At 38.4% G+C, this 23855-nt stretch overlaps 1 protein-coding gene across 1 annotated transcript in view; it reads left to right on the top strand.

Moving 5' to 3' along the window:
* Positions 1 to 270: 270 nt before the first annotated feature.
* ATP10D (ATPase phospholipid transporting 10D (putative)) overlaps positions 271 to 23855 on the top strand; it is a 119078-nt gene continuing 95493 nt past the window's right edge. Inside the window, exon 1 of the mRNA XM_036763512.1 lies at positions 271 to 454. The gene's annotated coding sequence lies outside the window, so the exon portion shown is untranslated. The remainder of the gene's footprint in view (positions 455 to 23855) is intronic.

The following is a 23855-nucleotide window of genomic DNA, read 5'->3' as shown; positions in this document are numbered from 1 at the left end:
AATTCTTGATAGTAAACATTCAAATCCTGAGTATCTGTGCGGACCTATAATTTTTTTTTAATGAGTCATTTCCACACTCCTGATAAGCTAGCGCTAGGCAGATGTGTAGTTTTTGTCAAACAACCGGGGCAAGAAGAAAGAGCCAGAGCAGAGCGGCTGGAAGGGACGTCAGCCGAAGCGTAGCTCGCGGGTGATTGGCTGCCTGTGGTGCCTCGGCTCGCTCTAGCGAGGAGGAGGGAGTGGGGATTAGAGGCCGGCAGAAGAGCTGGGCGAGCAGGCTGAAGCAGCTGAGTTTGGGGACCCGCAGCCGCGCAGCGCACGGAGCCGGAGGATTGCTTGAAGAAGGGAAATGGCTGTCATGGGAGGATAATCCCACCTGCGTGCATGCCCGGCTGTTTCCTGGCACCTTGGGAACCGGGACCACGATGCAGTAATGTGGCAGAGGCAGGGACCGGTAAGAGCGAAGCCCTTTGGCTGCTTCCCCCACCCCCCACCTTCCTGTTTCTCCTTTGTTTTAGCGTACTTTACATGCAGTACCCCCGGGAGAATATAAAAATGACGCACGGAGGTACTTTTCCATAGAAGCTTTTATCTTGTTCTGAATTTAATCCCGGCAATCTGGAGTTTAGGACAACTTCTTAAAAACTAAACAATCAGCTCTAGCTTGCATTTACATTCAGGTGCTGGTCCAGGGGCTGCCGTCCTGCACTAGCTCAGTAACTTTGGACAAGTGACTTAATCACCCAGTACCTCAGTTTCCCCATTTGTTAAATAAGAAGATGTGACTAGTCAACTTCTTAAGTTCCCTTGAGTGCTAATATTACTGGGAACTAAAGCGCCTTTGTATATGTTTGCTGTTGTTGGTTTTTTAAGTTACTACAGATCTTAACTGAGGCTGTGGAGGTAGGTAGCCAAAGTTATCTAGTTGTCAAACTGCACAACTTCACAAAGTGTGATGAAAAGGAAAGGTGTTAGAATTTTAGTAATCTCTACCTGGCTATTTTAAAGGGATACTACAGATTAGGAACCCCATAATCTTTCATTCGCTACAGAGCATCTTGATGTAGAACTCAAAATGATTTGTAAAATTGATATAATTTTGATAAAGACACAGGTGATAGTTCCATTGTACTATGCCCTTGTTGAAAAAACTGACTTCATAGGTTTAGTCGTTAAATTAAACTTTGAGACCCTCAGGTCCCAAATTCTATTGTGCTAGCTACTTCTGTAACTGTTTCTCTGGGCCTCAGTTTCTTACATGAAAAAGGAGTTGGAATAAATTCTCTCTCAGGCCCCTAACGGAGTAGCTCTAAAAATCTGTGAACATACAATGAGGAAATATTTGATTAGCAAATAGAAGGTTCTAATGAGTATATTTTGACAGAGGCCATATTCACACTTCAGACCTCCATGTAGATAATGAAAGCATAGATTTAAATTCCTACTAAAAATTCATTAGGATGGCTTATCTTAAGAAGGGTTGACAAATTAAACGATGATTTTAGGTATTATTCTTGTGAAGACCAGTTAGTTACACTTAGAAAACAAACACTTCCACAGCCACAGACTGAACCAAAGCTCTTAACAAACTGCCTGAGAAATGTGATGCTGTTCTCACAGGTGACACCAAGCAAGAATCTAAATGACTGCAAACCCTTTATCATTACTGGGGGGCGGGGAGGAGTGAGAAGCTCCTACCCACAGAATGTGGATAGTAGATCAGTAGCAAAATGTTTCTGAAGAAGGGCACATTTGAAATTTGTATCATGATCTTTCCAGATTCCATGTAAACATAAAAGGAAAACATCCTGGTGGTGACTACCTGTGTGTCCTTGGGTAATTCATTCAACCACCCTAAGCCTCAAATTCCTCAGCTATAAAATAAGGGGGTTGGACTTGAAGGTCTTTGAGGTACCTTATGTCCTATAATTAAAAATATAGGGATTCTGATGTAACCTAGCCGATAACTATTGTCTAGGACGGTAGTGGGGAACCTGTGGCCTCGAGGCCTCATGTGGCCCTCTAGGCCCTTGGGGTGCCGCCTTTTGACTCAGTCCAAGTTTTATAGAACAAATCCTTTTATTAAGGGGATTTGTTCTGTGAAGTTTGGATTCAGTCAAAAGGCCAAACTTGAAGACCTAGAGGGCCATATGTGGCCTCGAGGCCATAGGTTCCCCACTCCTGGTCTAGGATCTTTGACCTTAAGTTACCTATGGTTTCAACTAATTATTTTTTTTTTAATTTTAATTTTAATTTTTATTTATTTTTAGTTTACCACACACGGTTCTACATAGTTTTGAGTTCCAGATTTTTTCCCCTCCCTCTCCCCTCCTTCCCCAAAACAGCCTGGAATCTCATATAACTACCATGTATAACTTCGCATTGAATTAATTTATACACTAGTCAAGTTGTGGAGAAGAATTATGACCAATGGAATGAATCATGAGAAAGAAGAAACAGAACCAAAAAAAAAAACACAAAAAAACCCCCAAAAACAAAAGAGAAGCAAAAAAAGCGAGCATGTAGTACGCCTCAATCTGTATTCAAACTTCATAGTTCTTTTCTCTGGATAAAGATAGCATTCTCCATCGTGAGTCCCCTGGAGTTGTCCTTGCACCTTAGGTTGCTGAGAAGAGCGAAGTATGTCAGGGTTGGTCCTCACGGAATCCATATATCTGTGGTTGTGTACAAGGTTCTCCGGGCTCTGCTCCGCTCACTCAGCATTATGTCGTGTAGGTTTTTCCAGGCTGTTACGAAGTCCGTATCATCCCCATTTCTTATGGCACAATAGTATTCCGTCACCTTCATATACCACAGCTTGTTCAGCCATTCCCCAATTGATGGGCATCCCTTTGATTTCCAATTCTTGGCTACCACAAAGAGAGCCGCTATAAATATTTTTGTACATATGGGTCCCTTTCCCTCTTGTGTGATTTGTTTGGGATACAACCCTAGAAGTGGTATTGCTGGGTCAAAGGGTATGAACATTTCTGTAGCCCTTTGGGCATATCAACTAATTATTTTTAACAAAATTATATAGCAATTAAATTGATATTGAGGAAAAAGAAGAAATCCTTCAGAATTACAATTGAATTTTTTGACTTGCATTTTTTTTTATGGGTTTGTTGTTCAGTTGTTTCAGTTGTGTTCAGTTCTTCATGACCTCATTTGGGGTTTTCTTGGCATAGATGCTGGTTTGCTGGTTTGCCATTTCCTTTTCCAGCTCATTTTACAGAAGAGGAATCTGAGGATTAGATGACTTGCCCAGGGTCACATGACTGGTGTCTGAGTCTGAATTTGAATTCAGGTGTTCCTGATTCTAGATCCATTGTACTGTCTAGCTGCCCCCTTTTTGTGGGTTAGGTAGTAGGAAATACTCATAAAATTAGAATTCTCAGATAGCTGGTGTAAGCTCTTTCACATTTTACTAAGCACATGTCTTCCAATCTTTTTTTTTTCTTTGATGTTTTTACATTTCTAATTGCCGGATGAAAGTCTGTGTGGTATAGTAGTTAATTGGGAGCCTGCCTTGGCCTCAAACTAAGAGTCAGGAAGACCTGAATTCAAGTCACCTTTGACTCATATTTTCTGTGCAACCCTGAGAAAGTTGCTTAATCTCTCACTGCCCCCAGATAATTCCCGAGGACTTGGTACTGAATCTGCATTGGTATAGAGTTGCCTTAGGTGGTGAAGTGAGTAGAGCACTGGCCCTGGAGTCAGGAGGACCTGAGTTCAAATCTAGCCTCAGATACTTGACGCACTTACTAGCTGTGTGACCTCAGGCAAGTCACTTAACCCCAATTGCCCTGCCTTCCCCCTTCCAAAAAAACAAACAAACAAAAAAAATAATTCCCAACACCAATGAAATAACTGATCTAGATGTGCTTTGGAGTGTGTGGCAGACACTTGGGATGATTTGTAAAGTTGAATCAATTTTGAGAAAGCCAGCAGTGATAGTTTCTTTGTTCTAGACCTTTGTCAAAATGCATATGGATATTTGTGTTCAATTCTCAGTGCCATGTTTTAGGAAGAATATAAATAGACTGGAGTGACTTTAGAGCAGGGATTTAAATTTTTTTAAATTTTATTTTCAATTCCAAATTCTCTGCTTCCCTCCACTATTTCTCACACCCATTGAGAAAGCAAGAAATATGATACACATTTTACATATGAAATCATGCAAAACATATTTCCACATTATCCATGTTGTATGTCATGGGAAAGCAAGTAAAATAAAGAAAGTTTTTTTTTTTTAAATGCTTCATTCTACACTGAGTTCATCAATTCTCTCTCTAGATGTGGATAGCATTTTTCATCATGAGTCCTCTGAAACTGCCATGGATCATTGTATTGATCAGAGTACCTGATCATCATTACAACATTGCCGTTACTCTGTATACTGAACATTGCTTCTTCTATTTCTTTAGAGCAAGGATTCTTAACCTTCAGTCTATGAACTTGTTTTTAGAAATATTTTGGTAACTGTATTTCACTATAACTGGTTACCTTTCAATGCATTTTTTGTGCTTTTAAACACATTATTTTGAGAAGGAATCCCTAAGTTTTTCCAGATTGCCAAAATTGTCCATTGCACAAAAACTCTAGAGGATAGTGAGCAGAGTGTTAAAGGAATTGTTAGGTATGCCGTATAGGTACTAGTTGAAGAGACTAGAAATATTTGATCTAGCAAAGAGAAGTCTGGGTGTGGGCAACATGGGGAGTCTTCAGGTATCTGAAGAAGAGTTAGACTTGTTCTACTTGATCTGGGAGATCAGAACCAGGAGCCATGAGCTGAAGTGACAGAGGCAGAGTTCTCATCCAATTACAACTTTCTGAAAGTATATTGGAAGCAGCATGTTGGGAAGATAAGCACACTAGTTCCAACCCTTCTGGAAAATAATTTGGAATTATATGAGAAAAGTTACTAAATTATTCACAGTTTTAACACAGTGGTCCTACTGCTAGGCATATACCTGAAGGAAGTCAAACATAGGGAAAAGTTCCATAGACGCAAAAATATTTATCTACAGTGGCACTTTTTTGCATTAACAAAGACCTGGAAGCAATGTCTGGGCAAATCAACTGGGAAATGGCTGAACCAGTTGAGAACTTACCAGTGTAATGGATTGTTACTGCATTATAAGAAATGGCAAGCATGAAGGATTTAGGGAAATGTGGAATTAAGTGATGCAAATTAGAATAAGCAGAACTAGAGCAATATGCACAGTGGTCACAAGAATGTAAAAGAAACCAACATTAAAAAGCAGTCAGCCTCTGCTATGTGTAATGACTAAACTCATTCTCAGAGATATGACGAAAAAACACAATTTTCTCAAGAAAGAGATGTGGGTGGGGATGGGAAGAGTAGGGATGATGGATATAGACTACAACTATATTGGTTGGTTTTGTTTTAATTTTCCCTTTGTTAAAAGGGAGGGTTCAGAGGTAAGGGTTGTTTTGGGGGAAATGACTATAGTACAAAGTAAAAGGTAAAAATTAACCTAAAGAGGTATCAGAGAATGGTAGTTAATTCTTTCTATTTTGTCAATCTCAGCTGTTAGAAATTGCCAATAGGGAAGGGAAAATGATAGTGAAACTAAAAGAATCAAATACTGTTTTTGTTGGCAGTTTTAAAATGTGATCATGATAAAGGGTGCTAAAATTAAAATAAACTTTGAGGTTTTAATTTCTATTTTTCCTATTAATGATCTGGAGCAATCTTTAATATGATTGTTGGTTGCCGCAGTCCTTGTCAAACTACTTCTTCATGTCCTTTCGCACCACTTACCTTTGGTCTTGGTCTTATGTATTTATGTCAGTTCCCTATACCTTGGATGCCAGGCTTTTATCAGCAAATATGTGACACAGAAATATCTTTCTTCTTGGTCTACCCCCTTATTGGCCAAGGCAGGTCCTAGAAAACTAGAAGAGCTTTGAGCAGTGGTGGGGAACCTTCAGCCTCAAGTGTGGCCCCTTGACTGCATCCACGTTTCACAGAACAAATCCTTTTATTACGGGGATTTGTTATATGAAGGACCTAGAGGACCACATGTGACCTTGAGGCTAGGCTGTAGGTTCCCCACCCCTGGCTTTGAATATGAAGCAGCTGAGGAACACTTTGCTTTTAATCATTCATCTAAGGACTAGACCAGCTTTAGAGAGTCTCTTTATCAGATAGATTTAGCCCTAGAATGAATATTTTGGCCATGGTAATTCATGAAGACTTTCTACTAAGGTATAGAGCAGTTTATGATCTGAGTTGATAAAATACATATTCTTACTGATTTAACATTTTTGAAGTATTGAAGCCAATACTTTGTTTAAGGATTTCATAAGTGATAAAGTTAAACAGAACCTGATTGCACAGTAAGTAGTTTCAACTGCTTTCATCTTCAATAATTGAAAACATCTGTTTCATTGTTTAAAAATTTCCTAGAGTCTAATATACAAAGCATGCTCCTTGGCACTGAGGGATATACAAAATATTTATAATACTGGTCCCTACTCTCATTGACTTTATAGTGTAGAGGAGATAAAGTGCATTATGATAATACCACTTGATAAGTGCATTAGAAAATGGGACATGAAGTCGATGAAGATGGTTAACAACCAGGAAAATCAAGAATGATTTCAAGGAGGAGATGTCATTTGAGTTGGGCTTTGAAGGCTGAGGATGAATTCACTAAGCAGAGGGAAGTGGGGAGGGCTTGAGAAAAGTTTGGACAGTACGGAATATGGACAAGACCGTGAAGAGTCTAGTTTGACTGTATCGGAGAGTATGTGGAGGAAAATAATATAAGACTAGAAAACTATGGTATTGGCAGATTGTGGAGGCTCTTCAGTACCAGGAAAAAGAAAATGGTTTTCACTGTGTGAGTAAAAGGGAATCTGTGAAGGGTTTTGACCACAAGAATGGCATGACTAGGGTCAGTATATATCATATTTCCCCATGTATAAGACGCTCCTATGTGTAAGACACACCTTAATTTTGGGGCCCGCAATTTGAAAAAAATGTGTTACATAAACTTATTGAACTCAAGTTTTATTCATCTGCTCATAGCTTTCAGGCATCTTTTGGGCAAGTCTGGTGTGTGTATGCATGCTTAGTCCATTCCGTTTCATGAACCTGAAACACCAGTTGTGTCCTCCTTTGAGATCAGTAACTTCTTTTTCATCAGCAGTTCTTCTTGCCTCATGCCGAACCATATTTGTGGACACAGGAATTCCAATTGCCCTTTGCTTTCCTCTCTAAATCAGGCCATTTTGCAGACTTGCCTCTCATGGCAGACTTGCCTCTCATGGCCGCCTTCTGCCATGGCCTTTTCAGTAGGGTTTCTTCTTCCCATAGCCAGTCCTGGATTGTTTTCTCAGTTGGAGGAGGACCAAACTTACATTCAGCAGAATGATTTCCATTCACTTTTGCAAACTGGGTCACTTTTAACTTGAATTCAGCACTGTACAAAAATCTTTTCTCATCCATTTCTGGACAGAATGTGGCAAAACACAACCTAATATACCGGTAACAAATGTGAAACAATGAGTGCAAAGACAACACATGTGAAAACGCAGGAAATGCAAGTAAAAAAATCTACAGCCACTATATGAGACGCACCCAGTTTTTAGACCCCAGATTTTTAGGAAAAGGGTGCGTCTTATACATGGGGAAATACGGTAAATTATATAAATCTGGCAGTTGTGTGAGTTTATTTTATAAGGGAAGAAAATAAAGAGGTGGGAAGACTTCATAGGAGGCTATTGTAAGTCTGGATGCCTAGAAATAGGAGAATGAACTGGTGCTGTTAGAAATAGATATGGATACTAGAGGTATTATGGAGGTCTAATTGACAGGATTTGAGAATTGCATGGATATGAGAGGTGAAGGAGAAGAATGCAGGATATGGGTAAAAGGTTGGTATCCCTGACAAGTTAGTCTGGGGTGGGGAGGGGGAGGGGGGGAAAATAACACATGTTAAGTTGTTGGTGGGATGTTAAGGTGGATAAGCAACTAAAGATGTGTATGTCTGAATCTCAAAAGAGAAGTTAGGATTAGAGATTTGGGAGTCATCTATACTATATAAATGTGGGGTAGTTTTAAGCCTGAGGGAGGGAATGAGATTGCTAAGGAAGAGAGTGTAGGTTTCAAAGAAGACTCAAGGGTAGAACTTTGGGGAATAATACCCCTAGGGCATCAGAAAATGAAAAGCCAATAAAGACAGTGGAGAAAATATTAGCAAGAGGAAGAAAACCAAGAGAGGGTAATATCTTAGAACAGAAGAAAGGAAAGAATATTTAGAAAGAGGTTGGTCAATAGAGTCAGATGTTTCACAGGGGTCTGTAAGGATATATATTTAGAGAAGATTGTCAGATATGGTAATTAGGATATCACTGGTAACTATGGAGGGAGTAGTTTTAGTTGAATATGAGATCAGAAGCCAAACTGAAATGGTTAATGATTAGTGAGAAAGTAATAGCATATGTAGACAGCGTTTATATAGATAGTAGGTTTTTTTTTCCTAGAAGTTTGGCCTTGGGGGAAAAGCAACTACAGTAACTGAATATATTGAAGGGTCAAAGAAATGATTTGGGATTGGAATGTGCTAAATATGGTTGTAGCCAGATGAACTATAAGCTTCAAAGGGATAAGGTTTATCTTTTATTTTAAATTTATATCAGGGCAGCTAGGTGGCACAGTGAGTAGAGCATTGGCCCTGGAGTCAGGAGGACCTGAGTTCAAATCTGGCCTAAGACACCTGACATACACTAGCTGTGTGACCTTGGGCAAGTCACTTAACCCCAACTGCCCTGCCAAAAAAAAAGCAAAAAAAAAATTTATATCTACCCTGTAGTGTTCTCCAGTAGGTACTTAATCAAGATTTGAATGATTGATGTAAAAGACCCAATGGAGGGGAAGGATTGAAGATACGAGAGAGAGAGAGAGAGAGAGAGAGAGAGAGAGAGAGAGAGAGAGAGAGAGAGGGGTATTACTCCTCCACCTCGCTTCAACTATACACAATGATGATCATACCCTTGATTTTACCATCACCCACACATGTACTACCCTTTGTGTATAAGAATTCTGAATCCTCTCATCTGACCATAATCCATGGACTTTTCACTTCTCCCTGTCTTCCATTATAAAACCCTACTCTTTATCCACACTGTGACTTAAAATCCTTTGATCTCTCAGGACATCTCCCCTGAACAAGCCAGTTTTTCCTCCCCCCCCCCCCATCTTGACCCCTTGGTGAACCATTTCAACTCTACAGTGTCCCCCTTTCTTGAATTCCTAGCCTCCTTATATCACCAATTATGCCCAGCCAAGTCTTAGTCTTGGATCACTTCCACCATCCGTCATTTTGACTCCTACACACATACTGCTGAAGGAAGGTGGAGAAAATCGTGAAACCATTTTTACTGGATCTACTACAAATTTCTGTTACACAACCTCAACTAGCTGCTATGCAGTCCTGCTATACCTAGCTTATCAACTCACTATCCCATTCTCCGCAATGGCTCTTCCATCTCATCCCTTCCTCAATCCTCCCCCTTCCCCTCCTCTCTCAGCTGAGAAGCTTGCCTCAAAATTTATAGGGCAGAAAAGGATGCCATTCTCTGTGACCTCCCTCTTCTCCCCTCTTCCTGATCTCCTATCACTCAGGTGCCTTTTGCCACTTTCTCATCCTTCACCCCTGTTGCACATGGTGAAGTGGCCTTACTCATTACCAAGGCTAACTACTCTCAATTTGTTCAAGCAATCCCATTCCACAACATGTCCTCCAGTGAATTGCCCCTTTGTCATCCTCACTCTCACTTTTTTCCATCTCTTCTTGTTTAGTGGCTCATTTTCTTCTGTCTGCAAACATGCCCATGTATCCCCCATCCTTGATCCTTCCGTCTCTTCTATCCTTTTTTTTCTCTTATGCCATTTGTAGCTAAACTCCTTGAAAAGACCATCTACAATAGGTGCCTCCACTGTCTTTCCTCTCATTCTCTTCTTATTTCACTGAAACTCCTCTCTCCAAAGTTACTAATGATGTATTTGTCAAATCCAACAGCCTTTTTTCAGTCCTTTCTCTCTTTGACCTCTCTTCTGTTGAACATTCTCTCCTCCTTGATATTCTCTTCTCTCTAGGTTTTTGGGCCACTACTTTCTCCTTGTTCCCTTCCTACCTGACTACCCCTCCTGTATGTCCTTTTCTGGATCCTCTTCATAGATGTTCCTCAGGGTTTTTTCCTGAGCCCTCTTTTCTTCTGCTATACCAGTTCACTTAATGATCTCATCAACTCCCACATAATTAATTACCATCTCTATGCTGATGATTCTTAAGCCTATCTTTCCTACCCTAGCTTCTCAGCTAATCTCCAATCTTGCCTCTCCAAGTGCCTTTCAGACATTTCAACCTGGGTGTCCAGCAGATATCTTTAACTCAATATGTCTAAAACCAAACTAATTATCTTTCCCTCTAAATCATCCCCTTCCCCCTTCTATCTTTCCTATTGCTGTAGAGAACAATACCATACTCCCTCAGGCTCACAATCTAGGAGTTATTCTGGATGCCTTACTATCTCTCACTCCCCATGTGCAATCTGTTGCCAAGGCCTGTGGATTTCACTTTTGCAACATCTCTTGTGTGTGACCCTGTCTCTCCTCTGACACTGCCACCACTCTAGTATATAGGCAGGCCCTTATCACCTCACATCTGTGCTATTGCAGTAGCCTACTGGTAGATCTACCTGCCTCAAATCTCTCCCCACTCTGATTCATCCTCCATTCACAGCCACTAAAGTGATTGGCTTCCTGTTGCTCCAGGATATATTACAAAATACTCTGTTTGGCCGTCAAAGCTCTTCATAAACTAGCCCCCTCCTGCCTTTCTGATCTCTTTATATCTTATCTACCAATGACACTGGCCTCCTGGCTGTTCCGCAAAGAAGATATTGTCTCTTGGCTCCAGCCATTTTCTCTAGATAACCCCTCCCCCTTCCCATGCCTGGAATGTTCTCATTCCTCTGCTCTAACATCCCTGCCTTATTTTAAAGCCCAATTAAAATCCCACCTTCTACAAGAAACCTTCTTAATTCCTATCTTCCCACCTTAAGCCCACCTTCTTAATTCTAGTGTCTCCCCTCAGTTAATTATTTACTATTTATCCTATATAGAGAGAGCTTGCTTGTCCATATTTGTTTGCTGGTTGTCTCTCCCATTAGATTGTAAGCTCCTTAGGGGCAGAGATTGTCTTTTGCCTCTTTTTGTATCCCTAGCACTTAGTATAGTACCTGGCACATAGTAGGCATTTAATAAATGTTTATTAACTGACATATAGCACCCTTCCCTCCCCCATCCCCCCACTACCTTGCATTAACTTTGTATATATTTGTGTATAATTATACATATTGTGTTCTGCTTTACACCCCACCCACTCCCCAAACAGAAGGTAACTGTGTCGAGGTGAGGTTCTGTTTAGTTTTTGTCTTGAATCCTTAATACCTGGCACACAATAGGTACTTAATAAATACTCCTTAATCGATTTCATCTAGTGGATGTTCCCACCACCTTCAAATAAATAGGCTTTACTAAGATACTTTTTAAAAAAAGTTTTTATAAAGAAGCCTTGGTAACTAAGTAGCACCTTTTGAGCTAAGACCATTCACCGATGTGAATTGGAAGAGATCTCAGAAGTGGTCCAGATGAAGTGAGGTGCTCAAAGTCATACAGCTACTTACGTAGAAGAAACAGAATTTGAACCAAGGTCCTACAACCCTAAATAGAACATTCTTTCAGCTGCACTGCACTGCCTGTGTCCAAAATTAAGTTTTGCAAAGAAAAAGTACCTGTTATTTAAGCCAAAAAAAATGAAATGGCATTGACCGTAAATAGAATATATAAATTTGGATGAGCTGTGCAGTATTATTCCAAAATTATTTTTATAAATCCTAATTTCTAAATAGAAAGTTAATTTAAAATTTTATTTTGTGATATGGTGTTGGCAATGGCTTTCAGAGTACTGCTTTTTCCATTTCTTACTATATATAGTCAACTAGAACAATGGTCAAAATGGGCCTTAAGAGATGAACTACTGGGGCCAAAATTTTTTTCTTGCCTTGAAATTAACATTCTGGTCATGACTTCAGATGGTAGACACAGTAATCTATCTATCACTTGGCTGACATGTTCCATTTTGGTCCTTCCAGAGCTTGCGTAACCTCAGAAAGCCCATGGCCCCTCTCTATATGGTGATGAGACATTGGAATAGAAACTGAATGCAGTGTTGACAATTTCAGATTATTAAAAATCTGACCAGTACAGGTTCAAGTAGTCTACTCTGTGAACCAGTAGCACTACTTAGAAATTAGTGAAGATACATAAGTACTTGGTTTGTTGGGTTTTGGTTTGTTTTTTTTTTTTTGGTGGGGTCTTTTTGAGAAGGCTTAACCAGTGCTTTTATTTTATTTTATTTTTTTAATTTATGGAATAAGACAAGCATTTCCATAACATAGTACAATAAAAAAGATGATTGCATATGAAAATATATGCAAATCTACCATGCACAACTTGCTATTCCTTTCAAGAATACAACAAAATTATCATGTAAATTTCTCTTTCCTTTTTTTCTTCCTTTCTTCTCTCTACCTCTTCTGCCCTAGAGATGGCTACCATTGGACACACACACACACACACACACACGTAAAATTATTCTACACATAGTTGCATTAATCAGTTATCTCTCTGTTTTGTTTTTAAAGAGCTGTTTTTGCTTCTTCCACAGAGCCTAGGGAAAGGAGATACCTCAAACTCTCTTGGGTGCTAGTTAGATCATTAAAATATATCCTCTGAGCTGTCTGCAAAACTCACAATTCAGCTCTATAAAGAAACAATATTCAATAGGAAAAGCAAAGAACAAAACCAGATTTATTTCGGATATGTAAATGGCCAGGTCTTGTTTGTACAGATTGACAAGATTCCCTTTTAAAAATATACTTTTTCATCAGAGTTTTATGAATGGAGAATTTAAGGAGCATTTTTCTTTCACATATGTAGTGTGATCATTTTAAATTTCCTTTATGGACAAAATATCAATTGATGATGAAAAAATCTCTTGGAAAAAATTCAAGTTAGAAATTCAATTAAAAACACACAAAAGAGCAAAGAAATAAATTGATCTTTTCCTAATGTGGTAAATAGTATCCATCTAAAATTAAGAGCCGTCATTATACAGGGTGTTCCTAAAGTCTGGACACATAGGCAAAAATGCATATTTTCAAGAAATGAAATGAATGAAATTTTCTTTTTTTTCTTTTTCTTTTTTTTTGAAATTTTCAACTACATTTTATTTAATTGGAATATTAACAAACACTGTATTCAGTGTGATTTCCATCATTTGTGATAAAAAGGTTGATGTGCTTTGAAAGATTCACGTGAACTCGATGCAATAACTCCACATTGCTGTCAGTTTTCCTATGTGCCCAGACTTTAGGGACAACCTGTATGTAATGGGGAGAATCTAGAGGCCCTTCCTATCAGAATAGGTTTAAAGCAAGGCTATTCAGTATTAACACTATTGTTTGATATAGTGCCAGAAACTCTAGGCTTAATAATGAATGGGAGGGGGGAGAGAAATAAGCATTAGGAGAATAAGCATTAAGCAAAGAAGAAATTAATTTATTGTTTTTTTCAGAAATGATGGTTTACTTAGTGAACTCTAAAGGTTTATTTAAAATTACTTGAAACAATAACTGCAGTAAATTTTTAGGATATAAAATAAACCCACATAAATTATCAGCATTTCATATTGCCAAAATAACCTAGGAGGAAGAGATAGAGTAATTTAATTCAAAATAACCACAGAATTGATTTCATGCTACCTACCAAAGTACACACAGGGAGTATTTGACTACAACTGCAAAATGTTTTACAAGAATAATTAGACCAATAATTGGAAAAATATTAGCCGCTCATGGTTAGTCCATGTCAAAACAATATTCAAATACTACCTAAATAATTAACATACAGAAGTAAGTGAATATAGTAGCAAATTGTTGAGTAAATCCAAAGACCCCAACTACTGGGTTAAGGACTTACTATATTTATTTAAAAAAAACTGCTAGGAAAAGTGGCAAGTAACCTGGCGAAATTTGGTGTAAGCCAAGATCTCATACCATATAGATACATCATCTAGATATAAAAGGTCATATCATAAGTAGAGAAGAAAGAAAGAAAAATACCTTATGCAACTCTGGAGAGAAGAGCCTATGATCAAACAAAGAATAGAAAGGATCTTGGGAGATAATTTTGATTATATAAAATTAACAAATTTTTGCACAAACAAAACTAATGCAGTTATAATTAGAATGGGGAGAGTTAAGTGGGAAAACTATTTGCAACAAGTTTTACTGATAAAGGTCTAATATCCAAGATACATAGCAAACTAATTGAAATATGTAGGAAACTAATTCAAATATGTAGAATAAGAACCATTCCCTAATAGATAAAGGATCAAAGAATATGAACAGGTAATTCTCCAATCTAACTTTTAAGTCTTTATTTTCTTCAGTGGTCTTTTGGACCTCCTTTCGCATTTGGCTAATTCTGTCTTTCAAGGCATTCTTCTCCTCATTGGCTTTTTGGAGCTCTTTTGCCCTTTGGGTTAGTCTATTTTTTTTTTTTTTTGTTTTTTGGGAGGGCAGTTGGGGTTAAGTGACTTACCCAAGGTCACACAGCTAGTACGTGTCAAGTGTCTGAGGCTGGATTTGAACTCAGGTCCTCCTGACTCCAGGGCCAACGCTCTATTCACTGCGCCACCTAGCTGCCCCAGGTTAGTCTATTTTTTAAGGTGTTATTTTCTTCCGTATTTTTTGAGTCTCCTTTAGCAAGTTGTTGACTTGTTTTTCATGTTTTCTTGCATCTCTCTCATTTCTCTTCCTAATTTTTCTTCTACTTCTCTTACTTCCTTTTCCAAATCCTTTTTGAGCTCTTCCATGGCCTAAGACCAAGTCATATTTTTCTTGGAGGCTTTTGATGTAGGCTCTTTGACTTGTTGACTTCTTCTGGCTGTATGTTTTGATCTTCTTTGTCACCAAAAAAAGATTCTAGAGTCTGAGTCTGCATCCTTTTTTGCTGCCTGTTCATGTTCCCAGACAACTACTTGACCTTTGAGCTTTTTATCAGGGTATGATTGCTTGTAGAGTAGAAAGTACTTTGTCCCAAGTTTTAGGGGCTGTGCTGCTGTTTTCAGGGTTTATTCTACTCTACTATCACTGCAAGCTCTGCTATAGCAGCACTCCTTCTCCCCCAAGAACCACCAACCACGATTGTGACCCAGATCCAAGCAAGGCAAAGCAAGCCCTGCACTCCCACTCTGGTCTGCCGCTTGATTCCTCCAACCATGTGAGCTAGGGACTCCAGAAGCAGCTGACGCTGGAGTTCTGGAAGCAGCTGCAGGAGCTTCCTGCTGCTGCTGTCCCCACTGGACACCACCTCCACCACCCCCAGGGCTGGGGCTGGACTGCTTTCTAACCAAATCTAGCAGTTTTCCCACTAACCTGCTCCCTGGTCTTTGGCGTTTGTGGGTTGAAAAGTCTGGTAACTGCCACAGCTCAATTATTCATGGCCCTAAGGCCTGCTCCGGCTGACACCTGGTCTGGTCTGTCCTGGTGCAGCCCACGCTGGGCTGCGTTCTGTTCCCAGCGCTATGCAATAGACCCTTCCCAGTGACCATCCAGGCCATCCTGGGCTGGAGACCTGCTTCCCTCTGCTATATTGTGGGTTCCACAGCTCTAGAATTTGTTCAGAGCAATTTTTTACAGGTGTTTGGAGGGATTTGGGGTAGAGCTTAAGCAAGTCCCTGCTTTCTAGCCGCCATCTTGGCTCTGCGCCCGAACCGGTAATTCTCAAAGGAAGAAAAGCAAGGTATCAAAAATCATGAACAAATACTCCTATCACTATAAATTAGATAAAAGTAAATTAAAACAACCCCAAGGCTCTACCCTCATACCTATTGGCAAAATTTGGCAAAGATGAAAAAAAATGGAAAATTATAGTTGGTAGAGAAGCTTCCTGAAAACAGGCACACAAATGCAGTGTTGTTGGTAAAATTGAGGAAAGCAATTTAGAACTGTGCCCTAAAATTCAGTAAACTGTATATATCCTTTGACCGTAGTGAGGAACCCTTACTAAAAGAATTTGTTCTGTAAAACTTGGACTCAGTTAAAGGGACACACTTGAGGACCTAGGGGGCCACATGCGGGCCTCGAGGCTGCAGGTTTCCCACTTCTGCCTTTGACACAGTGATGCCTCTACTAGGCCTATAACCCGAAGAGCTAAAGGAACCCAACTGTAAAAAAAATACTTAAAATAGCTCTTTTTGTAGTGGAAAAGATCTGGAAACTAAGAGAGGGCCCATCAATTGGGAAATGGCTGAACAAATTATGGAATAGTGTCATGCCATAAGAAATGACATAAGGACTGGTTTTTAGAAAAACCTGGGAAGACTTGTATAAACTGATAGTCAAGTGAGTGAAACCCGAAGAACAATCGACAGAATAATGACAATGAAAAGGCATACAATTTTGAAATACTTGAGAACTGTGAACAATACGCTGATTGATTATGATTCCAAAGAACTGATAATGAAACAAGCTACCCATTTCCTGACAGAGAGAAGTAGTAGTGTCAAGATACATGAACACAGACCATATGAATTTGTTTTATTTGTCTGCAAATATTTGTCACAAAGACTTTTTCATTTTTTTTTCCCAGTCTGGTGGGTAGATTTGGGCCGATAGTGATAGGATCATAAACAACAACAAAAAAGAGGGTCATTGAAGTATTTTTAAAAGACTGTTCAGACAAAAATAGAAGGAAGGTCAGGAGGAAATATATAGAGAAGTTGGCTTTGAAAGTTTGGGGTTGAATTTATAATGTACTAAAAAGGAAAAGCAAGCTGTACATATTAATAACAGAGTCTTGATATTGAATATAGTCTTTAACTGTCCTTTGTGTAAAGAAATGCTCATTTTATTTTATATTTAAGGTCAAAGTGAAAAAGAATAAAATTTTGAAAGAAAAAGTATTCTTTATGAATAATAGAAAAATTACAAAAAATAATTCCTTATAACTGTGTCAACTAAATAGACACTGTATTAAGATTTTTTTTCTTACTGTGAGTTTAACTTTCTCTTGTTTAGAGAGTTCTGTGTTCCTTAGGTTTGAGTTGGTTAACTGACACATGTAATTATTATGATCTATAAATATGTAATTAATGATGTCTCCATAAATTTATAGTTCATTCTTCAATGTATAAGTTTTTTTTTTTTTACCAGAGCATCTCTGTCGCAAAATAAGTTTTAACATTTGGATCTTAAAATACTAGATTTTAACAACCCTCCTCTTCTCCCCTATTAACTCGTCGATTGGAAAATATTTTTGTTTGAAGGTTTGCTAGTTCTCTTAAGATACTTTATAAGTAAATACGATCCACTGCCTGTGTTGTGAATGTATTGGTCAAAATTAGCAAAAATTTTGGATTTGGTTAAGTACAAATATTTGACTTCCAGACTTACTAGTTCATTTGACCTTAACTTCTCTGCACATAGAAAAATGGAAATAGTATTTTTAAGCTATCAAATGCTAGGATATTCTTTTGTTTTGTTTCCCTACATCCATCAAGTGTGTTACTATATTTTACCTTTAGTATTCATTGTATCTCTATGGAGGTAGCAAACAGATAGAGTGCTGGCATGGAGTCAGAAAGATTGGGTTCAAAGTCCACCTCTAACACTGCCTATCCTTGTGACCTTGTGCAAGTCACTTAACCTCCATGCGCCTTGGGAAACCAACTTGCTAGGACTTTGTCTTCTAAGTTATATATAGAAGGGTTATGATCTAAGTTGGTGAAAGGAGTCCTAACGTGATGACTTATCTACAGTAAAGAATTCAGTTAAATTCAGTGAGCATTTATTAAGCACGTACCATACACCAGACAATGAGAATACAAAGACAAAACTATAAAAATTCCTGCCCTCAAAGGGTTTATGTTGGGGTTTGTGGGTGGTGGTGATGGGGGAAGAAGTAGACTACAATATATAATACATACAGATAACGAAATACAAAGCAATAAGAATAATTTCAAGAAGGGGGAATGCTGATAGGGGATCAGGAAAGGGCTTGGTCAGAAGTGAAATCTTCATTGAATAAAGCCAGCAGTTCTTCAGAAAAGAATGGTGGTGGGAGAAAGAAAAATCCTTGGTAATGCAAATCTTGTTCTAATGTAGATGTCCTACCTATGGATTTGTCTCTTTGGTGTAGATGTGGTATAACTGCCCTGTATTTGTCAGACCCTTCATTAAAAACAGCTATGATTTAATTCTTTTTCCTTTATTTTTATCATGTAAACTTTCGTTATCTTTTCTACCTGTAAACATGAACCCTGTGTACCCTTTAGTGCTCATTGATACAAGCCTCTTTCAAGAAAATAACGGGATAGGGGCAGCTAGGTGGTGCAGTGAGTAGAGCACTGGCCCTGGAGTCAGGAGGACCTGAGTTCAAATCCATCCTCAGATACTTGACACACTTACTAGCTACATGACCTTGGGCAAGTCACTTAACCCCAATTGCCCTGCCTTCCCCCCTCTAAAAAAAAATAAAAATAAGAAAATAACACGATTAAAGGTCATAGAAGTAGAATATCCAGACTGCTTTGTCAGAATGGCTTTCAGCATCCTTTTAAAGTATGTTGTACAGGAGCAGTTTTTTATGTTGCTGACTAATTTTTACTGGCGAGCGTTTTTTGTTTATGTGATGTTTTTCAAACTGAAAAAAAACTACTATGGATGGTACCAAGAACCATTGGGGAGTCCTAAAATAACAATAGAGCTAATTCTTGGAAAATCTCACACTTTAAGGAGAATTTTGAGCTTTCATATATATTAGTCCTACTCATCATTATGATACAATGTTTCATTTCAGTCGCCATAATTATCCTATTTAAATTATACTTTATGAAGCTTGTAACATGTGATAAATGTTTATAAAGGGATGTGTATAAATACTTGTGATGCAGAAATACGTTTGTGATTATATACAGAAGTAGATATAATGATAATAGGTGACATTTATATGTTGTTTTAAGAGTTACAAGTGCTGTACATTCATTATCCCATTTGATACAGTCTTGTGCTACAAAGCATTATCATCTCCATTTTGTAAATGAGGAAACTGAGCTAGTCCCTAGAGACAGCAGCTAGAGTTGGGTTGGAGGTCTTATCAGCCACACCTTATTACAGCAATAAACTCAACATTTTAGAGGTAAAAGATCACCTCCAGGTTCATTTTAAACTGTGTGCCTTCCAACTGTAAGAGCCACTGGCCAACTGGAAAGAGCACCTCTTTACAAACAGGACATAATCCTTCATCAAATATAGGGAAAGCATCTCAATAAAAGTAATCCCTCACCAGAGGCCTGTCCAGGAATTTTACCCAAGAACACTGTGGGACCATACCTCAAAATAACTCATTTAAAATTCTAGATGGTGAGTGAATGGGTGGATGAATGAATGAAAAAGCATTTATCAAGTACTTCTAGATGGGAGAAACGCTGTGTTCTCACTGGGGATTCAAATACAAAAATAAAGACAATTCTTGCCTTCCAGGACCTTGCATTCTAATAGAAAAATACTACAATAAGAGATTAATGACCCTGAGTGGAGCACTTTGATCCAGAAGTTGACCTGGATAACAAGTGGGGCCATGGGGTGGTAGATTGACACATTACTTCTAGGAACATTAGAAAAGTTCATTTGATCATCATTTCATAACTGGAGGGGAAGAAAAGGGAAAGGCTATTGCTATCATCAAGGTGGCTGTAGAGAAGATGGCTTGAGAGCAGGGAATGAAGTGAATCATGTTTGGAAATTTCCTGAAATAATGAACCAGGTTGGACAATCATTGATTTGCGTAGGAGGCGTCCTATGATGAATATTCTAGATGGAGATGAAAAGGTTGAAATCTCCGGGGCATCACTTCTGATCTGGGTGGTACAGTGTTTGTCAAGGCTGTCAAGAAGATAGTATAAGAACTTCAGAAGAACAGAATCACTTTGGCTCTAAGCAAAGGGGAGGATGTTTTGAAGGATGGTTCTATATCCCATTCAGACTCAGCCTAACAAATCAGTCCAATTTTGCCACTCTACTTTGTTCTGCATTGAAAGGGAAGGGAAGGAAATAAGCAACCTTATAATACCTACTATGTGCCAGGTGCTGGGCTAAGTGCTTTACAAATATCTCATTTGATCCTCACAAAAACTCTGGGAGAAAGGTACTATGATCATCCTATTTTCCAGTTGAGAAACTGAGGCAAACAGTTTAAGTGACTTGCCCCAGGTCATACAATTAGTAAATGTCTGAGGCCAGATTTGAACTCAAATCTTCCTAACTTCTGGCCCAGTGCTCTATCTACCATACCATCTAGCCACTTCCTGAAAGTCTTCTGTGTTTCATTAATTTTGTTTCCTCTTGAAAATATGTATTAAATAGCTCCTGTGTGCTTTATACAAACACTAATTAGTTCCACGAAAACATATTTAGGAAGAGTGCTATAAATGGCATAATGGTTGGGAAGGAAGGGTAGGCATAGTGCTGAGCCTAGCAATTAAAGTCAGAGAGCTATCCTTTTTCTCACATTTTGGAGAGGATGAGTTGAACAGGATAGATAGGCAGCCCCAGGAATAAGGGAGCTAAAAGAAGGTATACAAATGAGCAGTGTATCCAAGTAGGACTAAAAAAAAGTACTAAACAACCAGTGGCACTAGGGAGGCCAACTGAAACAGCTCAAGTCACTTGAGGCATATTGAATTGTGTTTAGAAGTTGGGGTTGGAGTGGAAAAGAAAAGAGAACGTCAGGCTCAGCCCAGTGAATTTGGGACAGGAATGCCTCGACAGAGCCAAGTAGAAATAGAGACTCAGGGCATATCAGAACAGGGCTGTGCTGAGTGACACTATGGGGTAGGACTTTGGGTGTCCAGAACCTTGGGTTTAGTTGAAGGAAAAGATTAGTGTGTCCTTAGGTTCAGGGAAACCCAGGGAAGACCCAGATGTGAGGCTGATATGCTAGAGAACACTGACCACTAGGGTTTGGGGTCCAGGCAGGAAACAACTATTGTACCCTTAAGGACACCCATTGGCAACTGGGGGAGGCATAGGTTGAGCTGAGCAGATTAGGGATGAAAAGCACAGAGCTAGTCTGCAGCAATTAACTAATGGCTAATACAGTACATCAGGTTTTGTCAATTTAAAGGAGTAATTTAGTTATAACGTATTTGCTATTACAAAATATTCTTGGCCAACTTCATGTAGGATATGTCTAGTTCATGATGCCAGCAGCACATAGTAGATCATATCCACTTGATATCATGGAAAGAAGGCTAGGATGTAATTATAAACTTGAGTCTAGACAGAATAAAGTCTAAAATTTCGAATCTCTTTATCACTGTACAGTAGGATACTGGTTAAATACTTTGAAGTTGTGAGTCAACAAGAGTGTAGTGGAAGCAGCATTAGAATTGTCAGTTGCAAAAGATCATTGTTGTGTTAGTTCAGGGGGACTTCATCTCTGGAAGATAGGGTGACTCAAGAAAAACAAGTTGAGGATGCCCCTTCACAAAGTCAAAAGACCTGAGTTTGAGTCTAGCCTAGAAAAAGTATGAGCATGGGCAAATTACTCAATCTCTTTTACCTTAACTTTCCTCATCTGTAAAATAGGGATGATTTTGACTGTGGTAGTCATTTTTTATATTGTGTTCCTGGTTCTTAGTTCATCATGCATCATTTCATGTCTTCCCATGCTTCTCTTTTTATTCTTTATACTCATCATTTCCTAGGGCATGTAATATAAGTTGTTTATCTGTCAAGAAGAAAATGATGCAAGCAGCCAGAAAAAAACAATTCAAATATCAAGGAGCCACAGTCAGGATTACACAGGATTTAGCAGCTTCTATATTAAAGGATCAGAGGGCTTGGAATATATTCCAGAAGGCAAAAGAGTTTGGATTACAACAAAGAATCAACTACTCAGAAAAATTGTACATAATCTTTTAGGGGGAAAATGGACATTCAATGAAAAATGGGACTTTCAGACTTTCCTGATAAAAAGACCAGAGCTGAATAGAAAATTTGATCTTCAAATACAAGACTCAAGAGAAGCATAAAAAGGTAAACAAGAAAGAAAAAATGAAAACAACATAGTATTCAATAAGGTTAAACTGTTTACATCCCTATATGGGAAAATAATACTTGTAACAACTGTATCTCTGTTAGGGCAGTTAGAAGGAGTATACTTGGAGGGTGTCGTTATAAGTTGATTTTGATGTGATGATAAAAAATAATTAAGTGGTGAAAAAAAGAATTGTACTGGGAGAAGAGGAAAGGGGGAGGCAGAACAGGATAAATTATGTCACATGAAGAAGCATGAAAGACCTATTACAGTAGAGGGAACAAAGGCAGGGGGTGAGCATTGTTTGAACTTTACTCTTGTTGGATTTGACTCAAAGAGGAAATAACATACACATTTAAGTTGGATAGAAAAATCTACCTTATACTTCAGGGAAATAGGAGGGGAAAGGGGAAGGAAAAGGGGGGTGTACTGATAGAAAGGAAGGCAGATTGGCGTGAGGTGGTGCTCAGAAGCAAAAAACTGGTGAGGGAGGGACAGGATGAAAGAAGAGAAAAAAGTATAAATGGGAAAGACATAGTAATCATAACTGTGAATATGAATGGGATGAACTCTCCCATAAAACAGAATTGGATAGCAGAGGGGATTAAAAAACAGAATCCTACAATATGTTTACAAGAAACATTTGAAGCAGAGAAACACAGAGTAAAGGCAAAAGGTTGAAGAATATATTATGCTTCAGCTGAAGTATAAAAAGCAAGAGTAGCAATCCTGATGTCAGACAAAGCAAAAGCAAAAATAGATCCAATTAAAAGAGACAAGGAAGAAAACTGTATCTTGCTTAAACGTACCATAGAAAATGAAGTAATATCAGTACTAAAAACATATGCACCAAGTGGTATAGCATCCAGATTCTTAGAGGAGAAGTTAAGTGAGTTACAGAAAAAAATAGACAGCAAAACTCTGCTAATGGGAGACCTCAACTTTCTCCTTTCAGGACTAGATAAATCTAGCAGAAAATAAGAAGGAAGTTTAGGAGGTGAATAGAATTTTAGAAAAGTTAGATATGAGAGCCCTCTGGAGAAAACAGAATGGGGATAGAAAGGAATATACTTTTTCTCAGTGGTACATGGCACCTACACAAAAATTGACAGTGTTTAGGGCATAAAAACCTTACAATCAAATGCAGAAAGGCAGAAATACTAAATGCATCCATTTCATATCATGATGCAATAAAAATTATGTGTAATAAAGGGCCATGGAAAGCTAGATTAAAAATTAATTGGACACTAAATAATCCTAGAGAATAAGTGAGTCAAACAACAATCAGTAGTTTCATCAAAGAGAATGACAATAACGAGACAACATGCCAAAATTTATGGAACGCAGCCAAAGCGGTACTTAGGGGAAATTTTGTATCTCTAAATGCTTATGTGAATTGGGCATGCAATTTAAAAAGCTAGAAAAATAACAAATTAAAAATCCCCAATTAAATGCCAAATTAGAAATTCTGAAAATCAAAGGAGAGATTAGTAACATTGAAAGTAAGAAAACTGTTGAACTAATAAATAAAACTAAAAGCTGGCTTTAGGGGGGGGAAAACCAATAAAATAAATAATTTGATTTAAAAGAGAAAGAAGAAAACCAAATTACCAGTATCAAAAATGAAAAGGGTAAATTCACCACCAGGGAA

Source organism: Trichosurus vulpecula, chromosome 6 (genome assembly GCF_011100635.1).
Source record: "Trichosurus vulpecula isolate mTriVul1 chromosome 6, mTriVul1.pri, whole genome shotgun sequence".
Lineage (NCBI taxonomy): Eukaryota > Metazoa > Chordata > Mammalia > Diprotodontia > Phalangeridae > Trichosurus > Trichosurus vulpecula.
The sequence above is the reverse complement of the archived record's forward strand: the minus strand, read 5'-3'. Positions and strand labels throughout refer to the sequence as shown.